This window comes from Parasteatoda tepidariorum, chromosome 1 (assembly GCF_043381705.1).
Source record: "Parasteatoda tepidariorum isolate YZ-2023 chromosome 1, CAS_Ptep_4.0, whole genome shotgun sequence".
In the NCBI taxonomy this organism is placed as follows: domain Eukaryota; kingdom Metazoa; phylum Arthropoda; class Arachnida; order Araneae; family Theridiidae; genus Parasteatoda; species Parasteatoda tepidariorum.
The window spans coordinates 35,778,613-35,785,172 of NC_092204.1; the positions used below are offsets into that span (position 1 = coordinate 35,778,613).

General features: G+C 25.9%; 1 protein-coding gene across 1 annotated transcript in view; it reads left to right on the forward strand.

The window, feature by feature from the left end:
• The first annotated feature begins 1,841 nt into the window (after positions 1-1,841).
• LOC107444693 (alpha-2C adrenergic receptor-like) overlaps positions 1,842-6,560 on the forward strand; it is a 189,355-nt gene continuing 184,636 nt past the window's right edge. The window contains exon 1 of the mRNA XM_016058909.3: positions 1,842-2,748. The gene's annotated coding sequence lies outside the window, so the exon portion shown is untranslated. The remainder of the gene's footprint in view (positions 2,749-6,560) is intronic.

Below are 6,560 nucleotides of genomic sequence, written 5' to 3' on the forward strand. Positions count from 1 at the left end.
AATGAGGATAAGTATATTTTATTAGGAATCATGGCAATTAATTTTCATTCATTATCAAAGCATACCATTCTACTATTCTTATTGTAATGTTTATGACCATATAAAAGCAAACTTTTTAAAAACAGCAATTTAATAGAATGCTGTAATATATAAATAAACCGGCATGATTTTCTTATAAAAGGATGCCATCACAACAGTCTTAATAAAATTGTTGGTTTGAAAATTTGCTTTCATAATGGCACGGAATATTTAAATTTAGTTTTATTATCTAAAAAGAAGTACATATGGTTACTGTGAGTAAAACATATGTTTATTTTGATTAATTTATGCACTTTTATAAGAGATTTAATTATAATTTTATAGGCATTATGGCAATGAATGTTTTTTTTAAAAAAAAAACCATACAATTTCACTATTCTAATTTCAATGTCGTTGTTTATACAGCACTTTCTAAGAAAAAGAACCCTTTTTAGTTATTAGTTTTCTTTCAACTAATCAAATATGATGCACTACATTAAAATAAATCAAAAATATAAACGATCACCCTCTAAAGAACTCATAATTATTCAAATTTAGTTCAAATGGTAAATAGTTCTTTAAGGAAACATCTTAAAGTTTCTTTTCCCACAGTAAGCTTTCAATAAATTTAAAATATTAGCGAATTATTTTTACGAAAATAAACGGAATTATTCATCATAATTTTGTTTGAAGAAGAAAGAAATTCAAAAATCTCTCTAAGTGTACGTTTATACTGGCCAATTTCTGTCTAAATTTGCATGAAATATAACATTTCACACAAACAAAATATACAAAACTAACAGATTTTTTCTTTCCATTGAGACTGGATGCAAATACAAGAATTCTCTAAATGATGCAAAAAGTTTTATTCGAATGCAAACTATAGCATTTGATTTATTTTATAAAGTTAGAATTTCTTTCTATTTTTTATTTAACTATCCAATTTTTTTTCTAATATGACCAAAAATAATGCTGTGCTTTTAAACAAATAAGGATATGAAAATTTTCAGTTTTTAAAGATCTAGTAAAGAAGATTTTGTGTTGTATTCGTATACTAATTTTTTTTCAATTCATTTTATAAGCTTCCAATATTATGATAATCTCACTTTTTTTTTAAAAGAGAGTAAATAAAAAAAATATCCATGGCAGTTTTGCTTATGAAAGATCTAAAAAGAGTAAAATGTGAATCTAAAATAAAAATCTGATAATTTTTGTCTAAACCTGCATAAAAACACATTTCACACAAACAAATAAATAAAACTTACAGTTTTCCCTCGCCTTTGAGACTGAATGTGGGACTCAAATACTCGATACTCGAAAAGAGGCATTGCGTCAAAGGCATTAAAGCTGGCGGCAGTGAACTCCTACTATGAACTAGAATTTTTAATTTTTATTTTTTTATTTCATTTATGCATTTATTTTATTTTCCATACCTAATCGAAACTAATTCTGTACTTTAAAACAAAAGTGATAAACTCGACTAGTCTCTAAAAATCTGATCATTTTTAAAAAAGCAGTTAAACTGGTTAAACGTACTTTACTTTCACCTATACACCTGTGACTTATTTATTTTATTTTAGTAACTTCCAAAACATTAAAATCGTTGGGAACAATATTTTAAAGGAAGTAAATAAAATTATTGATGGCAATTTTGTATGAACAAAAAACATTTGTAAAAAAATATGCGAGTAAATTTTTATACTAGACTGTTTGTGACCATTCTTACATGAGAAATTAAGTTTCGCACAAACAAAATAAACAAAAATAACAGTTTTCCCTCGCCATTGAGACTGAATGCGGGACGCGAATTCTCTAAAAGAGGCAATGGGTCCTGATCTAAAACAGGCGACGGCAATGGACCAGAGGCGCTCTTACCGCATATTCGGAGGAATCGGATCGATGGAGAATGACGTAGTCCATGCCCATGTCCCGACCTTCCTCCACCGGCAAGGATTCAGAACTGCTCCGAACGGCAAAGTTGCCGGCAACTGAAGACTCTTGGTCTTCCTCTTCTGCTTTTTATCGGTTACTCTGACTGCAACTTTTTTAAAGTCTGCATTATTTTTTTTTTAAAAAGTGTGTTATTAAATTTACTATCATTGCTGGATCAATGTGTTTTTAAACTTTAGTTTTCGAATATTGAACTCTGAAAAATTAGCTGATGTGAATAAGTGATCATAAGAACATTGAAAAACTTTTTTAAGGTCCGTCAAGTTGTTCAGTTTCAAGAAAGTGCTACTTTATCAGCAAAACTTTGGGAATTTTATTCGGATACTATACAGATTGTTTGGTAATTTAACATGTTTGAAAAAAGGAGAAAGATATCTTACATGAGATGATTTTTCATATCTAAATCAGAAATTAAAGTTAATTACACTTTTTATTATTTCAAAAAAATTTGCAATTAGCATCTTTGTGAAAAAAAGGAAAATTAATCATCTTTATAATGGACATTTTATTTATTTTAAAAAATCAAATATAATTAACATTCATTAACAAAATAACATTTGTCTATCCAAGAAGAAATATATAAGTTTATTGATCATCAATTCTGAAGCTTTATGACTAACTTCAAAAAAAATGAATTGCAATATTTTCTACCGAAACTTGCTTTTGAAATGATTCTACAGCTTGGTATTTTTTACAAGAAAAGTGTTCTCGATTGTACAAAACGAGATGAACAGTTTTGCATTTGATTTTTGAGCTGAAACAAAATTTTGAAGATGAATGGTAAGATATATTTCATATTTATTAAAGAATATTTTTCAGTTGAAAGAAACAGCTCATTATTTTTAGCTTTGTATAGTGAACTGAAAATTTTACATGTATAGTGAACTTTGGGAAACTGAATGCGATCCGCACTACAACCAAAAACTGAAGAAGTAATAGAATTTAGAAGAAATAATAATTTGAAAACATTATTTGAGAAATCAAATTTATTTAAAAGTAAACTTTTAGATATTTTTATTAGAAAATACTATATATTCTTTAGATCTCCACTTTTATTTATATACATTAAACGTATTTTGAAGATACTTGATGCTTTAAGACGAAATATAAAAATTACGTAAATGAAACTGAACTTATAATTCATGAGATTGAAATCCTAAACTTGAAAAAATGAATTTTAAATGTGAAATAGAAAACCTAATTATAAGGATTCTTACTTAAATTTAAAACAATGGGACTAATATAATTTAAAACTGAAATTTTTATATTGTTCCTTAAAAACATAATTTCAATGTAGTATTAAATAAATAGTGTAAAGTAATAGTATTATTAAATAATAGTAGTAATCTAGTATTAAAGTAGTAAGTATATAGTTGTAATGTAGTATTAAGTAATAGTATTAAATAAATAATACTATTTATTTAGTAAACAACCACGAAATAATTCCTCAGTAATGAAAAAGACTTTGAGATCAAATTGTAAGTTAGCTAACTATGGAATAAAAATTATTTAAGTTTCAGAAAAAAATGCTTGGTAACAATATAATGAGAGGAAAATAGAAATTAAAAACTCAACAGCAATACAAGCATCTACAGAGTTACAAATGCAAACGAAACTTTTTTTGCGTAATTATACTACACGTATGCTTATGAATAAGCTATGTCTATGGGTAATATTAAGACTTATATTTTTTAATAACATTATTTATGGAACAATCTCGAATTATTATTTAAAATTATTCAATTTAGTTTAATTGCATCAAATCCAGAATAAAATTTGGTTAACAAAAAGGAAAAGAAATCCTAGCAATAAAAATATATCCCAATGAAAATATTTATAATTATTTGTACTGTGCAACTTAGTTTTGTATAGCTTAAACTTAATCATTCATTTAGTGGCTGTTCGTGAGATACTGATTTGTTCCTTTAAGGAAATGACATTATTTTATTTCAAATAACCAGGAATGTGAACTGTACATATAACCAAATAAAATTAAATTTAACGTCGTGAATAATACTTCATTAAGACATTTATTTGGAAACATGAGATTAAAATTTATAGAAATTATATATCAAATAGAAACTGTTTATTACGTGATATTTTAGTTAATATGTCAGAAGAATATTATTCATAATGAATTTTAACATAATTACGGAATATTTTTACTTTTTTAATGAAAACAAGTACATATGTAAAGATAATAATATTTGCATATGTGATGTATTAATTGAAAATATATAGAAATGCAAGTATGTATCTCTTTTTCGACTTTCAATTATACAATATATATATATATAATATATNTATATATATATATATATATATAAATTAAATTGTAATAATTATAATGAAACAAAAGAAAATAATGTGTTAAAATTTTCATTTCTGTTGTGTATTGTAGCTGTAACCTGAAATTTGAATACATTATTGTAAATGGGACGATTTCAGGACTTGTTTGTTTCTTATAATCAATTTTATTAAAATATCTTAAGTTGCAGCAATTGAACAATATATATTTTTATGATTCAAGAAATAAGCAATTGTTGTAGATGAATAAGATGATAAGCTTTAAAAAAAATCAAATCAGAAAAGTTTTATAATCTCGATAAGAAGTAATGTTTTCTGAATTATAAAAATATCCATTTATTTCTTTTGATTCAAACTAATTTGGGCCAAATATAATTTATTTAATTTTGTCATTATTTTTTTAATTGGTGGAAATTTCTTACATGATTTGGAACTTAAATTGCACTTGACTTGAAAATTTAATTAAATAAGTTTTGGCGATTTTAATTAGGCGTGATTTAGAAACATTGATATATTTTTTTATAATATATTAAAACGAGATTGCTTTTTAAGAACAAAACACCTAACAATTATTTTATATAAATATGGGAATAATATTTATAATATGAAAAAAACCGGATTCAGTTACGAAAATTGGTATTATTGGATCAAAAAAAATAGTTCATTATTGAACGATGAAATTTGCTCTAAATTAATTGATATTTTTTTACTAAATAATAATTTATATAGTTTCAAAAAAGAAAGCTTTTAATTGTCATAGAGAGTTTTGATACATGAAAAAGTTTTAAAGCAACTGTAGGAATTGACTAAATTGTTTTCCTTACTATAACATAACTATGTTTCTTATCAATACTTATTATATATTTTAATTGAAGTTTCATAGTTTATACTGATTATTCAGGGTAGTTTTCCTAGTTAACCTATCATTGCAACCGTTTATTATTGTGTAATCAAAATATATATTCTGTAATTATGTAATAGTTACTCAAGATTTAATTTTAAAATCTTTTCATGGATTCAAAATATTGGTTTGTTTTCAGTTGGTCTTTAAAAAATTGTAGAACAAAAACAGTACATTGAACTTTCAAATTAACCATCTTAGGAAGAATGAAGTTTTACACTACAAATATCACATACATAAAACATAGCACTAAGCGCACCACATGCATGAACATAATATTTAGAAAAGCTAATTGTGAAGTAAAATAAAAGTATTAGCAATTAAAAAGATATGAATTACAGGTTTGCTTCGAATAATTCCTTATTCTGTTTTATAGTTCGTTGAATATGATCCAGTTCCTAAACTAAAACTAAACTCAGTGGCACGACAGCCCATAGAGGGCCAAGGCCTATTGTGCCCATCTCAGTATTCTTGACCTAAATCTTGTATTCTCAGTATTCTTGACCTATGGGGTGCAGGAGCAGATGTTCCGGTCAGGTGGTCAGCCGAACACGGAATCCCCAGTGTTTAGCTCCCAAGCATGCTTGGGAATCAAACAGAACCAGTTCCATCTTTTAGTATTTAAATTAGGTTAAATTTAATACTAAATTATAGACTTACTTAATTAATTTGAAAATGCATAAAATGCTTACGACTATTGATTTCATTAAGGATTTTTTTTCTAATAACAATTTGAGCTTTCCCTTAATTGATCTTTATACACAAATATTAATTAAATACAAGGGAAGTTTGTTTCTCTTAGATTTAGAATTAATCTTCTCGAGAAACGTTTGCAGTAAAGCGTAATTTCAGCTCGTTATTTTCTAATTAGGAATAACATTATGTCAACATATCATCATTACGTGTTGGCCATCGAGTTTTCTCCCGACCGATTCGAGAAGTACACGAAATGAGTTTCTACTGTTCAGACATTAAAGAATGGCACTGTTAACCCATTGATATCGTCCGTCGTTAACATAAAATTATTCAGCTATTGTAACGACAATTTAAGCCTTGGTTTAGTTCGACGCCTGGAAGTTCCATGCGAGCTAAACAACTAATTCTAAATATATTTCGACATACTTCATTTTATAAAAGTCACGAATTTTTATCTGCTTCAAAAGAGTACACATTTTCTCTTATATTTATCAAGAAAAACTTTTTGATATTAATGTTATTTTGTCTAAGAAGACATAATTAATAGTTACAAGATTTTTTTAATTAATTCGGAAAAGATTGAGTAATGTACATTCCACCTTGTATATTTATTTATTATTTGTTCTACTAATTTTACAAAATTAAAAATAAGCATTGTTGGAAAATAATATATATATATAAGAAATTC